General features: G+C 42.2%; 1 pseudogene; it reads left to right on the top strand.

The window, feature by feature from the left end:
* The first annotated feature begins 2,514 nt into the window (after positions 1-2,514).
* Positions 2,515-3,183, top strand: LOC133120612 (uncharacterized; annotated as a pseudogene).
* The last annotated feature ends 12,763 nt before the right edge of the window (positions 3,184-15,946 follow it).

Below are 15,946 nucleotides of genomic sequence, written 5' to 3' on the forward strand. Positions count from 1 at the left end.
GGCCTAGACATTACATTACATTACATTATTGGCATTTGGCAGACGCTCTTATCCAGAGCGACGTACAACAAAGTGCATACCCATAACCAGGGATAAGTTCGCTGAAAGACCCTAGAGGGAAGTACAATTTCAACTGCTACCTGTACAACAAAGATGAGGACAAGGGCCATTTTTTTTTTTTTTTTTTTTTTTTTGAACAAACAAACAAACAGAGCAAAAGTGACCAAAGTTAACTATCCAAACACTGCTTACCTAGCCAACTAAAAATACCGATACACAAAGCAAGTCACAGAGACAACAATTAAGGTTCACAGGGAGGTAGGGAGGGATGGGGAGAGGTGCTGCTTGAAGAGGTGTGTCTTCAGCTTGCGCTTGAAGGTGGGGAGAGATTCTATAGTTCTGACCTCAACGGGGAGTTCGTTCCACCACCGTGGAGCCAGAACAGACAGTAGTCGTGAGCGTGAGGTGGAGGTTTGGAGAGGGGGAGGTGCCAAGCGGCCTGTGGAGGCTGAACGAAGAGGTCTGGCAGGGGTGTAGGGTCTGATGATTTTTTGCAGATAAGCTGGGGAAGACCCTTTAACTGCTTGGAAGGCTAGCACCAATGTTTGGAATTTGATGCGAGCCATGACAGGCAGCCAGTGGAGGGAAGTAAGCAGGGGTGTGAGTATTTGGGAAGGTTGAAGACCAGACGAGCTGCTGCATTCTGGATGAGTTGGAGGGGTCTGATGGCGGACGCTGGGAGGCCAGCCAAGAGGGAATTGCAGTAGTCCAGGCGGGACAGAACCATCGCTTGGACCAGGAGCTGGGTCGAGTAGGGGGTGAGAAAGGGGCGGATTCTCCGTATGTTGTATAGGAAGAACCTGCAAGACCGGGTCACCGCCGCAATGTTCTCGGAAAGGGACAGTCTGCTGTCCATCACCACGCCGAGGTTCCTTGCACTGGGTGACGGCGTGAGTGTGGTATCCCTGAGGGAAATGGAGAGATCCAGATGGGGAGAGGTATTAGCAGGGATGAATATCATTTCAGTTTTACCTGGGTTGAGCTTTAGATGGTGGTTGTCCATCCAGCTCTGGATGTCCCTCAGGCAAGCAGAGATACGGGCTGAAACCTGCGTATCAGACGGCGGGAACGAGACGAAGAGTTGGGTATCGTCCGCGTAGCAGTGGTAGGATAGCCCATGTGCAGTGATCACAGGGCCAAGGGAGCGAGTGTAAAGAGAAAAAAGAAGCGGGCCAAGGACTGAGCCCTGGGGAACTCCTGTGGCGAGGGGCCGAGGTGTCGATACCGAACCAGCCCAGGCAACCTGGAAGGAGCGACCAGAGAGGTAGGACTCAATCCAGTCCAGGGCTGTGCCACAGATGCCCGTTGCTGACAGGGCAGACAGGAGGATGGAGTGATCCACAGTGTCGAAGGCAGCAGAGAGATCTAGAAGAATGAGGACAGAGGAGAGGGAGGCTGCTCGTGCGGCATGGAGTGACTCACTGACGGAGAGGAGCGCAGTCTCTGTCGAGTGGCCCGATCTGAAGCCAGACTGATGGGAGTCTAGCAGGTTGTTGTTAGAAAAGAAGGAAGAAAGTTGAGTAGAAGCGGCTCGTTCTATAGTTTTAGAAAGGAAAGGAAGAAGAGATACCGGGCGGTAGTTCTGGATGATGGAGGGATCCAGGGTAGGCTTTTTTAGCAGCGGAGTGATGTGGGCCCTCTTGGAGGATGCCGGAAAACAGCCGGAAGACAGAAGGAAGCTGCCAACAGGGTCTCAATTCCCAGAGGAATCCCGTCTTCCAACTGTCATGTGCCTAACATTTGTGCACAAACTAAAAGAAGGTGAAGCTTAACGTGAGACCGACTGTCCTCACTACCCCAAGGTGATGAAGAGTTGCTGCGTGTTCAGCTCCCATTAACTCCACCACAACATGTAAATGAGAATAGTGCACATAGTGCACAAATGAGAAATTAAAAACAAAACGTGCTATGGGAAGTGGAAAAATAACACACAAGCCCCGATTCAAAGAAAAGCGGGACTTAAATAGAAAGACACACAGCTGACCTTCATTGGTAATCAGAAAACAGACGGCAGACAATCAGTACTCAGCACAAGGGTATTGATTACCTGATAGCTAACTACCGCATTTGCAAAAAAGGTAGTGTCTGGAAATTCATCAGAACAGAAGCCTAGAACAGTAACAAACGCAAAAAAGCAGTCAGAGGAGGCAGACAAACCAAAACAAAATCCAAAATCACAAACCAGGAATCCAATCAAAGTCCAAACACAGCTGGTGAAAGTTATCTTAGATCATACCTATATGTGTGCATTTTATCAATCTAGGGTTAGATATGGAGTACCACAAGGATCTGTGCTTGGGCCCTTGCTCTTCTCTCTATATATGCTTCCCCTAGGACAAGTTATTTGCAAACATGGCATTAACTTCCACATGCAGATGACACCCCATTGTATCTATCAGTCAAATCTGTTAAAGATTAAAGACATAAAGGAATGGATGACCCACAACAGAGATAATGGTAGTGGGGCCGAAGTCCCTGAGATGCAAATTATCTGACGACATGCCTAACATTGATGGAATCTCCATCACTTCAAGTGCTGTCATCAAAGATCTTGGTGTTACTTTTGATCCAGATCTTGCATTTGAGACGCAGATTAAAACATCTCTCTGGTTGCTTTTTATCACTTGAGGAATATTTCTAAAATTCGGAAAATACTGTCCTTACATGATGCAGAAAATCAGTCCATGCTTTTGTTGCCTTAAGATTAGATGACTACAATACTATTTTGTCTGGATGTGCAAATACCTCTCTGAAAGGGCTCCAGCCAATGCTGCAAAATGCTGCAGCTTGTATTCTTACTAGAACAAGGAGATTTGAGCACATTAGCCCAGTGTTAGCTTCACTTCACTGGTTGCTTGTTAAATTTCAATACTACTTCTGACCTTTAAAGCCTTACATGGGCTCTGTAATTATTTACTTATTCCTTATACTCTCACACAAATGCTCTGTTTGCAGGGTGCAGGCCTCCTTGTTATTCCTGGAATAGCTAAATGTACCATAGGTGACAGAGCCTTTTCTTATTATGCTCCTCTCCTGTGTAACAAATTGCCTGTTCATGTTTCGGGTGCAGACACTATCACCTTATTTAAAGCTAGGCTAAAAACATATCTTTTTAGTCTGTCCTATAGTTGTGGGGCAGGAGTGGGTGGCTGGCATAAGCTATAGAGTCTTTGGTGGACTGTCGCCGGATCATTATTGATAGTGTTGTGTTAAGCTGAACCAGTCATGGTCTGGTTGTGACTGTATCAAGTCTGCCCCATGGCTGTTTTGGCCACTGCCTCTGTTTCCCTTAGCTATGCTGCCATAGCCGTATTCTACTGGCGTTGTCCTTATCGCATGCAGGCATCTCTCTCTCTCCTGCTGTGATTGATCAATTACCCCCGCTCTGGGAACCTGCCCGGAGCTCCAGCCCAAGACCAGCTGTGTACCTCCCTCCTGCCACTGCTGATTCAGCTGTAGCACCAAGCTGGTCCCCTCCACATTCCTCCACATCACTGCTTGAACCTAAATAATTCAGATTGGACAATTATGTACTATAATCATATGATCAACAATACCATGAAATAACAATTGTTGAAAGGGTGTGTATTATTGTTTGAATTTGTAGCACCTATATGTTGTTGTGGCATATGAGGATTAATTTAATTATTGATTATTTTTTTGTTACTTTTAAGTCTGTTTTTATATCTGAACATTTTTCAGATTATTTTCCATAATTTAAATGTGTTTGAAATCATTTCAGTATTGTAATATGAAAAAATTATCTGAATTTAGCAGATATACATAAATAAATAGTTGCAATAGCACCATATCCATACACATTAGATAATATTGATGTAAACCATTTGATTACAAAAAGGGCTATGGAAAGAGAATACAAATCCTAAATTTGGAAAACAGCCAAGAAGAATCTGTCTGCAGTTTCACCCGAGTATAAGTCTGCATCCCAGTCCATCCCAATACTTTAGGGGTGTGGCACTAATTCTCTGGAGTGGGAACTTGAACCAATAAACCACCCCAGGCAACCAAATCTAGCACCGGAGATTTGCTGTCATTAATTGGATTACAGGAAGCCTATGGCAAAAAAAGAAAAAGTTTTCCAATCAAGATCTAGCCAATACACAATGTCAGAAGAACCTTCAGCTGAGAGAGCTGTAGGAGAAGCAATGTACGGCAGCGCAGCAATATTACCTAAAACAATCACTCATGTCATTCACTGTATAAATGATAATACAGCAATGCAGCCTCACTAATTGAACTTAACTTGGCCTTCCTGTTTCGCTCACTTTTGCCCCTGCCTCCCACTTTTTCTGTCCCTGTCTAGTCGGCCATGTTTTGCTATACATTACATAATTGGGAGGAAGGCAACAGCCAGGTATAGGAGGTCATTATTTACTGATGGGTATCAAATTATTTTAGTGTGGGGCATAGGTGAAGAAGATTCTCTGCTATCAGTATTTACACACCAGCCATCTTTAGTTCCTGTTTGTTTCATGAGATTTGTTTCCCTTTTCAGCAAGTGAAACACATGCTCAGTTGCATCTCAGGTGTAAGACTTGGTCAGTCAAGGACATTCCACTTTTTGACCCTGTAAAATTCCTTGGTTGCTTTCACAGTGTATTTGGGGACATTGTCCTGCTGCAAGGTGAAGTTCCACCCAATACCTTCTGAGGCATTTGGTTGGATCCAAGCAGATAAAAAATTCCACACCTAGAATCACCTCCAAACCTTTTATTGTAGCTTTCTTGTGTATGAAATTATGATGCAACACACAGCTGGCCAAGAAACTGCTGAGCAGCCAATTGTATAATTACTTTTAGTCCCGTAAAGTGTGAGGACTATGTTTAAGAGAATGGCGTAAAAAAACATCCAGTGAGCAGCAGTTTTGTGGGCAGAAATGGTCGCCTCCCCACTTGCTCACATTTTTAACCTAACTTTTATCTCGGGTGAAATCCCATCGTTCTGGAAGTCCGCACAGGTCGTGCCCCTGTTGAAAGGGGGTGACACCAGTGACCTAAACAATTACCGTCCCATCTCTAGACTGTGCAGCCTAGCTAAGGTTTTAGAAACCCTGGCAATTGAACAGCTGCAGGCTTTTTTAGACGCATACAATATCCTACACTCACACCAATCAGGATTCAGACCCGGTCATAGCACTGTTACTGCCACTTCCCTCGTCATTAATGATATTGTGAATGGTCTTGATAATCGCCAACATTGTGCTGCCCTCTTTGTCGACCTCTCTAAGGCCTTCGACACTGTTGATCATGGTATTTTGTTAAGTATGTTAGCTTCCATTGGCCTGGATGACCTTTCTCTTAGTTGGTTCTCTAACTACTTGTCTGGGAGAAAGCAGTCTGTTGTTGCTGGCAATCTTAGATCCAGCTCTTTATCTGTTGTTAAGGGTGTCCCACAAGGGTCCATTTCTGGTCCAATTTTATTCACTCTTTATATAAATAATATTCTTTTCCCTTCTGTACACACTAATGTTCATTATTATGCGGACGATACAATAATTTACTGCTTTGGTCCCACCCCAGCTCAGGCAGCTGCAAGCCTGCAGTCAGCCTTCGACACATTCCAACGATCTCTGCTTGATCTCAAATTAGTCTTAAACTCAAACAAAACTAAATGGATGTTTTTCTCTCGATCGTCAATTGTTAATAATAGCCTTTCTCTTCACTCTCTGCAGGGAGAACTAATTGATTGTGTCGACTCATTTAAATACCTGGGTATTTGGCTGGATACCAAGCTCTCTTTTCGCACACATGTTGAACATCTCATAAAGAAGCTGAGGATTAAAATTGGCTTTCTTTACAGGAATAAATCCTGTTTCTCTCTTCAAACCAGGAAATCCATTGTTCAGTCCCAAATTATGTCTGTTTTTGATTATGGTGACATTGTGTATATGCATGCTTCTCCTGCCATTTTGAAGCTGCTTGATGCTGTGTATCATAGTGCCCTGCGCTTTGTAACGGGTGATGGTTTTCTTACTCACCGATGTGTTTTGTATGAAAAATTGGGTTGGTCGTCCCTAACTGCACGAAGAGAGCTACATTCTCTTCTATTCATCTATAAAGCTCTAATTGGTAAACTTCCATCGTATTTATCCTCGCTCCTCATTCACAATGAACACGCTCGCAGTCACACATCAGATTGCTCATTCCGCGCGTGAGGATGGAATATGGAAAGACTGCTTTTTCTCACTATGCTCCGGACAAGTGGAATAGGCTCCAGGACACTCTAAAATTGGATCAATTTGTTTCTCTAGACTCTTTTAGAGTGCTCCTCGTGGGTACCATGACTGAGAACTGCTCGTGTTTTACCTGATTTTTAGTGTCTTACCAATTATTATCTGTTTTTTATAGCTTGTTTTTTGTCTGCTCTTATCTTGTCTGTTGCAACCTGTATCTTTTATATATGTTTTTTGTAAACAGGGCACCCTTGAAAATGAGAGTTTGCTCTCAAGGGACTTCCCTGTATAAATAAAGGTCAAAAGAAAAAAAAAATGCATTGTTAATGAGAGAGGTCAGAGGAAAAGGGCCAGACTGGTCAAAGCTGACAGGAAGAAGACAATAACACAAATATGTAAACAGTGGTACACAGCGGTATGCAGAAGAGCATCTCACAAAGCGCATCACCACAAGATGCAAACCACTCATCAGTAGTAAGTATCGAAAGGTGAGATTACAATTTCAAAGAGTACAGAGATGAGCCACGAAAGTTCTGGAACAAAAAAAAAAAGTTTTCTGGACTGATGAGACCAAGATTAACCTCTACCAAAATGATGGAAAGGCCAAAGTGTAGAGAAAGAAGAGATCTGCTCATGATCCAAAACATACAAGCTCATCTGTGAAGCACGGTGAAGGAAGTATCATGGCTTGGGCTTGCATGGCTGGTTCTGGAGTGGGCTCATTAATCTTTATAGATAATTTAACTCATAATGGCAGCAGCAGGATGAATTCAGAAGTCAAAAACATTCTGTCTGCCAATTTATGGAGAAATTTGTCCAAGCTAATTGGGAGTAACTTCATCATGCAGCAAGACAATGACCCAAAACACACTACCAACAAAAAAAAAGGACTTCAGTAGGGAAAAAGGTTGTAGACTGACCCCCCCCCCCCCCCCCCCTCAATGGGTCTGCATGCTTTACTTAAATACTCTATGTTCCAATACTTTTGCTCACCTAAAAATTGGGTGGTCTCATTCTAAGGTGCTATGTTCTAAGTAGTTTAACACATCTTGGTGTAAAGACCAGGAAATAAAAGCTGAAAAGCTGTTTTCATCTTTTTATCTAAACCCCAAATGTATTCAGTATATTGCGAAAACAAAGAAATTGGCCTTGCTGTTCCAATACTTTTGGAGGGGACTGTATGTAAATACCCCTCACTTCAAATCAAGTGTACTGGAGTACAGGGCCAACACTACAAAAATTGTGTAACTGTGCAAATACTCACAGACTGCACTGTATATTTTGCTGAGTAAGCCAATCATTAATTGAGATAGATTTGGTAGTTATGATGTATTCATTCATTACATTGTGTGTGTGTGTGATCCCAATGGGTTGTACTTGGAAGTGCTAATCATCTGCCTAATCCACAGAAAATACACGCCAAATGGAATCTGACATTCTAAAATGGATTTGTGGAGATCACCACAAAACTGAAATATTCTTTTGAATTGTAAAACTGCTTTATTTATGGGTATGATCACACATCTCCCAGAACACATTATGAAACAATATCACCATTTTAGAGATTAATAATGACAGAAAGAAATACTATAAAACAGAAAACAAATATTTTAGGGATATAGAGCTCAGCTTTTGTGATGAAATGAGGCTCTGACATGTTCGGGTATCAACCCAGTGAATTGACAGGACAGATTTTGTTTAAACTAAACTTTGCCATGAAGACCAAACGGTACACTGAGGAAACAAAAATTCAGTAGGCTTCACAGATATACAAAATGCACAAGTCTTGCAAAACATGAGGGAGCAGCTTGACTCCCAGGACATCACTTCAAGGGTTTTTTTTTGTTCTTTTTTTTACGTTTCTTACTGTTTTTATAATGCTATAATTGTATGAATGTCCCTTTATTCAATTATAGCTTACTTTACTGATGTGCTGACTGTCTGCTTCAGTACCTAAATGCTTATATTCCTTGTCATATGAAAGCTGTAGACACCTACAGTGTAATGAAGAAACTCTGTGTCTCACAATTTTGCTATTTTATCTGCTGTAGGTTGGGGCTCCTGGGAAAATGGAGAACATTTGATTTAAAAAGTCTCCCTCCCTCTCTATCTCATTATCTAAATTCTGCATTATCAGACAGAAATACGCCTTTTGCTGACATGAATGGTAACTTTATTGCTGTTTCTGCACTAAGCTTAGATGTGAAATGAAGGAGCATTTAGGAGAACACAGGAACACAATCCCTGTTCTGTTCTGATTCTCCCAGGCTCTTGCATCGGCTGTTTTCTCTTCTGTTACAAATCACAAGGTCATTCTAAATGCCGGTGTGATGTTTCATTAATTTTCTGAACTACCTTACATGCAGATTGTGTCCATAGAATCCATAATTATTCACACCATTGATGAAAATGAGGGGAAAAGGCTTTATAAAAATACAGATAATGGATTACATTTTAAGCTCAAACATATGACATGCTTTTATATTAATACAATTTTTTTTTTTTTTTTTTTTTTTTGTGTGTTCACAAAATCAAACAACATAAAATCTAGTTGGTTGTTGGCCAACACAAATCAGCTCATGGGTATTAAAAAATACATAAACAGTTAAACATACCAATTATGACTGTTAGAGCAATGATTAAAAAGTCTTCAGTCGCCAGGAAGAGGGTACAACTGCATGTTTTGCAAAAGCCACTGCCAGCACTGTAAATATAACCACAGCTTCTGGTAGTAGGTATCCAGTGGTCAGACTGTATCAGCTCAGAATATATATCTGAAGAGTACTTCCACTATAACAATTCATTTAGACTTTAAAATGCTGATGCTGTTATCCAAGCTATTGCTGACAGGGGTGCCATATACCCAATGTCCATGTGAAAATTAATTGCTCCTACCTGCCTTTTATTAATTAGACATGTCTGACCCCAGATACATGCATGTATAAGGTGCTTAGTTGATGTGTGTCGCTTATTTAAATGAGTGTAACCACACTGTGACTTCTTGTAAATACAATAAAGAAGGTACTTTTTCCACGTTAAAGATCCACACAAAGTTGTTCAATGTAGTTATTCTAACCAATATATCCACATTCGACTAACATTGTCTAAAAACGTATAGTACTTAAATTATGAATTATGAATGGTGTGCCGCACCATTATTCTGTTTATTATTAAACTGGGCATGTTTCTTAAAGAGACATTAACCAATTTCTCACCATTTAGTTCAATGTAAATAATACACCTTAGTAATGTAAATGGTTTACATCTAGAGTAGACCATCTAGAGTATTAATATTGGCTACATCACACAAAATGTATTACATTTAAAACATGCAAATAATATGTAAATAAAATAAATATGAATTTGGCACCTACAGCTTGTATAATCTCCTGAAAAAAGGGGGTTATATTTATTTTAGCAGCTGGCCCAGTGGCAATGTCAGCCAACTCGGGGCCAGGGATATGTCTATGGGTGGGCTGGCGTTGCCCACCCAGAGGAATCATCTACCCATCCAATGAAAACTCTAAAATCTAATAGCTATTTTTTAAGTTTCTGTAATTTTGTCATTGGTCATAAAAAAATAAACTGCTTTCCTATTGGCCATCGTGAAGGTGTGGGTGTGCATAGTCAGTGCTCCTCCTTTACATTATTGCCAAACTATAACACTTCTTCACACATGCGGTACAGACATGGTTAAGTGACCTGCAAAACCTGTTCATAGCTAGCTGCTCTCAGCAATCCAATTCAAACTGTTAATACCTTTGATTCTTGTCCATTCTTTTCTCTGGTTCTTATAAATTACAGTCCCTTCAAAAAGTATTGGAACAGCAAGGCCAATTCCTTTGTTTTTGCAATACAATGAATACATTTGAGGTTCAGATAAAAATATGAACACGAGACAAGAGTTTTGAATTTCAGTATTTACACCTAGATGTGTTAAACTACTTAGAACATAGCACCTTTGGTATCAGACCACCCAATTTTTAGGTATTGGAAGAGTATTTAAGTAAATGAAAGTAAATAACACTTAATATTTGATAGCATGTCCCTTGCTTGCAATAACTGCATCAAGCCTGCAACCCATTGACATCACAGAACTTCTGAATTCATCCTGCTGCTACCATCATGAGTTACATCATCAATAAAGATTAGTGAGCCCACTCCAGAAGCAGCCATGCAAGCCCAAGCCATGACACTTCCTTCACCATGCTTCACAGATGAGCTTGTATGTTTTGGATCATGAGCAGATCCCTTCTTTCTCTACACTTTGGCCTTTCCATCACTTTGGTAGAGGTTAACCTTTGTCTCATCAGTCCATAAAACTTTGTTCCAGAACTTTTGTGGTCCACCTCTGTACTTCTTTTCTCTGCAATCTTGCTTTCCAATTCTTAATACTGATGAGTGGTTTGGATCTTGTGGTATAGCCTCTTTATTGCTGCTTTTTAAGTCTTAAGTCTTCTTCGAACGGTTGATTGAGATACCTTCCCCCCTGCCCTGGGGACATTGTTTGTTATGTCACTGACAAATGTTTTGGAATTTTTCTTCTCAGCTTTCAAAATGTTCCTGTCATCAACTGCTGTAGTTTTCCTTGATCAACCTATTAGATGTCTGTTGCTCAGTACGGCAGTGGTTTCTTTCTTTTTCAGGACATTCCAAGTTTCTGTACAAGCTATCCCCAATCCCCATATTTTTTAAGCTTCAAAATGGCTTGCTTTTCTCCCAAAGACTTGGTCTTCATATTGGTTGATCTTTTCTAACAAAATGCAGTCTCCACAGGCAAAACCCAAGGCTAAAACCAAGAGTGGACATTCAGAACAATTCACTGTTTAAGCAATCTAACAGAACACATCAGGGCAACAAAGGTCACATGTTCCTATACTTTTGCTTAACTAAAAATGAACTACCTGATACACAGGACTCTGAATTTAATTACCTCAGAAACGTATCCTACTGTGCGGAAAGATTCCATATTGGAGTGATCCAACATAGGGCTACATATCTTTGAATTAGAATGTGTTATACCATGGCACAAAAAAATTACCAGTCACCTAGGGCAAATACAGCATTCAAATTAGCCAAGACGTATCACATGGGCAGTGATTCATTCATAACGAGAACAGATGGAACAGGTGTGTAGAATCTAAAATATCCAAGAAATATCAGTTTAATATTTTTTGAAATTATGTGCATGGGCCACAGTAAAATGGCTAGAAACAAAAAGAAAACAAGGGGGAAAGAGGCACGATCAGGTCGACCAAAAAGAAAATTACAAAAATGACTACGTGGCCCATTGCAGTTTTGCGGGACTGGCTGCTAGAATGATTGATTTTGACGGCTACAGTTCTGAGAAACTCAACCAAATACTGAGGTCTTTTTCTGCTTCTTTTTTTTGTTTTCTATGAATTGCTTGCCATTATTTTGTGAGCTAACATTAGTTAATAGCCAAATGTTATATTTCCTTTCGTTGATTGGTGAGACGCTTTACATAGTAACAGGTCTATGTTAGGGAAGTGAAATGGGAAATATCTGCCCTAAGCCCCCAAGTAGCATATGAGGTAAACGACTCCCTAGTAGGAGAAAAATCCTCAAACAGTGGCAAGAAAAAACTCCCCGATGGGAGGAAATCTCATGCGGAACCCGACTGGTTACAGTTCAGGTACTAAACAAGCAGGTAATCTATGAAGTCCACATGGATGGATGTAGATTATGTAGTTCAGAGGGGAGGGGATGAATCTGTAGCTCGAGGATGTTTCGAAGTGTAGGAATGAAACAGGAGAGGAACAAGGCTGCACCAGTCCATAACCTCAGGGTGTGGGTCCGGTTGGAGTAGTCCTAGAGCTCGGGGGGGCAGAAGTGCCAGGAAAAAGAACCTGATGGGTGTCTCAACTTTGGCTATTTCTTCGGGAAGAAAAACGGTATGAGAGCAGAAGCAAAAGCGATACCATTTTAATGGTGCACTTAATTAGCTACTTTATCCACATGCACGTAATATTTTCGTATCAAAGGTGACACGTGAAATAGTGACTAAATGAATTCATGTTAAAACAATGTTTTTATTGTGGTTAGTGTGCTACCGTTTATAGTATGTTATGTATTGTATTGAGATGCTCCTATTGGTTGTTCATTAGATGTCCATTGTCTATGGTCATAGCAGCTGTCGCATTGCACAATTTCAGCCAAAATATTTGACACTGCCAGTCTTTTGTCAGAGACTAAGATTAACTAATTCAGCCGTCTGTGGGTATGTCACACTGAGATATCCAAGACAGTCGATTTTGACTCACCACGAAATTTGCACATTTTGTCTGTGACTGCAGACTGGCATAAATCATACAGTGTAAACCCAGTTTATGTAGGTTAGATAGAGTGACTCGACAGTAACGCAAACTGTCCCTGATTCATCCACAAAGTATTCCTGTATTGTCATAATAACACAATAACCTGGGGACACATTAGGTAAAAAAAACACCAATTGCTACCAAATTGTCCTATGGGAAAAATGATTGGCTTCGTATTGCGATTACTGACTATACACTGAAAGGCTTGCTAAAATACCAATACTGGAGCCAACCATAGTGGCAATTGTGAGCAGCATCTCTCAACAAGACCAGAAAATGAGCATAAAAAACAAAGACGGGTGGCTCATTCCAATATTTAAGGACATTCCAACCTGTTAAATGTTCCTTCTAGGAAATAGAAGTTGAAGGAACTCCCAATCTTTTGAACAAGAAAACATCAGTACATACTTTGTGGAAATATAAATGATTGAGGGGGCATTTAACAGGTTGGCATTCCCTTAAAGATGGATTAAGGATTGGATATACTGCCTTTAAAGATCAATCCACTCAACCGGAAGTAGCACATTTTTTCCCCATTCTGATGGTATATGTGAACATTACCTGAAGCTCCTGACCCGTATCGTCATGATTTTATGCATTGCACTGTTGTCACACGATTCACTGATTAGATAATTGCATGGATATATAGGTGTACTGGCACAGTGAGTGTATATTCAATATTCATTGCATGCTAGTACATGCAAATGTACAAAATATGCTAGTACAAAATATGCTGAAATTGTATCTATTGCTGAAAACATGTATGTCTCTCCAGTCGCGTAGCTCAAAGAGGCCTTCCTCCTTCAGCAAATTGGAAAGTAAATTAGAATACTTCCAGGCTATGGCCCACAATGATATGAATTTATGAATTTAGTAAAAAAAAAAAAGCAATGTGTCTCTCTATTGGCTTGGTGTTGGACTTCAACTACTGTCATATCCAGAAAAACGACTGGTGGAATCACCCCTATTACCTAGTTGTCACGGACAGGCAATCTGAAACCAAAGTGCAGACTCGTAATTGGCAGAGTAGGAGTAGCTTTATTCTCAGAGTTGTGCAGTCCAAGGTCAATAGTCAACAAACAGTAGGAACAAGAACACGGCAGTTTGTAATGATTCGACAGGCTATGGACAGAAGCCGGGCAAACAGGGCAATGTAGAGCAGGCAGAACGGGGTCCAGATCGAGCGAGGGTCAAAACCAGGAAGTCAGTCCAATGGAGTAGGAACAGGGAAGGATCTGGAAGGAGGCGAAGAGGATGAGGGCTGGAGACAGGGCGGGACACAGAACCGGGAACACAGAGGCAGGTAAACAGGAGCACAGGAACAGGTAAGCCGGGAACACGGACAGGTAAACAGGGCACTGGAACAGGCAAGCGGGACACGAGAGCAGGTAACAGAAGAAAAACGCTGGAGAGTATGGCAGGCACAAAGCAGGGCACACAAAAATCTAGGCAGGGAACAGAAGGAAACAGACAATATAAAACTGACAGGTGGTAGATCTTTCTCATACAGAGTGGTTAACTACTGTGGAACACCCTTCCAAAATGTATAAGGGAGTCAAACACAGTCTCAATATTTAAATCAAGATTAAAAACGCACCTTACATACAACCAGGCTCAGAATCAGTGATAGCTTCGTGGGGTGGTTCAGGAGACAGGTGCTAGATTTATTTATTTAATAATCTTTATTTATGCAGGGTAAGTTGACTGAGCACGCATGCTCAGTCAACTTAGCCTAACATGCAAGTAGCCTAACATGCATGTCTTTGTATGCACGTTAGATGAGGCTAGTGATTACTTGGAAATCCACATGTGGCCGGTGGCACTGAGTAGGCCTTAACAGTGCCCGTCGGGTTAGGTATAAACTTAGTCACCAGGTAGGTATGTGTGTTACATGCGTTCTGTTCTGTGCATTAGGAAATGTATTCTATGTGCTAATACATTTTAGTTCCTAACATCCTCCTTTGTTTCTTTTTCCTGCCACTCCCCAAAGCCTGAATTGAACTGAATTGAATATATACACAAGTCACAAGACACAATCGGATACAGGTGAGTGTGATTGCTCATTAGGAAACATGTAACAGGTACAGGGGCGCTTGACTAGGAAATGTAATGGAAGATGGACTTAAAAAATGAATGGAAACAGAGAAACAAACGAAGATACAGAGGCACAAGACGTGACAGAACCCCCCCCTTTGGACGCCTACCGGCCTGGCGCCGACGCCGCAATTCCTGGATCAGGGAGGGATCGAGAATGTTGTGTTCAGCCACCCAGGACCGCTCGACAGGACCATACCCCTCCCAGTCCACCAGGAATTGACAACCTCGTCCACGGCGCCGGACGTCCAGGAGTCAGTGAACGGTGTAAGCAGGACCACCGTCGATTAGCTGGGGGACAGACCTGAGGGCTGAAACGAGACAGGGTGAGGTTTGACACCATACACATGAAAGACACGGTGGATGCGGCATAGGGGAGGTGGGATCATAAGACAACAGACAGACAAGGGGCCTATCAATCTGGGGCCTAGTTTTCAGCAAGTGCTCTGGAGGCAAATGTCATTAAATGAGAGCCAGTGTAACGGTGGTCAGCCTGGATCTTCATTCCGGAGGAATTCGGTGCTCTCCAGGTGCAGTGGGTTCAGTTAATCAGAGACTGTGCAGCATGGACCTCAAGTTCTCTCTCCTATATAGAGGGAATAGAGGGGGCTGGCATTCCAGGTACCAGTGAAAAGGCAAGTCCGGTGGAGGAGACTGGGAGGGAGCCCAAGACCAGGATGCAGAGGCAGCACAGACCTTTTCCATGTTCCTGACTTAGGCATTCTGTCTGACCATTACTCTCAGGGTGGAAGCCTGAGGAGAGGTTAGGGGAGGGCCCCAATGGGGGCACAGAACGCTCTCCAAAACCTACTGGAGAACTGTGGGTCTCGATCAGAGACCACTTCCCTGGGAAGGCCATTAGGCAGAACACGTCGGAAACCAGAATCCATGCAGTTTCTCTGGTGGAGGGGAGTTTTGGTAGGGTGACAAAGTGGACAGATTTAGAGAAACAAACAATGGTGATGTGGGACTATGGCCATTGCGGTATCGATGGGCTGAAGTAACCCACTAGGCTGTTGGTTAGAGGTTTTGGACCGGGCACAGGTGACACAGGTGGCAGCACACTCATTGCTGTCTTCATTGATGGTGGGCCACCAGAACCAACGAGTGAGCAGCTCCATAGTGCGGGCGACTGCTGGGTGGCAAGCCAGGGGTGAGGCATGAGCCAGGACAGGACCTGAGACCAAACCGTTTCCGGAACCAACAGGCGATTGGATGGAGCGTCTTCAGGTCCTCTCAATGTCAAACTTGGCAGCGGGAG

Source organism: Conger conger, chromosome 2, assembly GCF_963514075.1.
Source record: "Conger conger chromosome 2, fConCon1.1, whole genome shotgun sequence".
Taxonomy (NCBI): domain Eukaryota; kingdom Metazoa; phylum Chordata; class Actinopteri; order Anguilliformes; family Congridae; genus Conger; species Conger conger.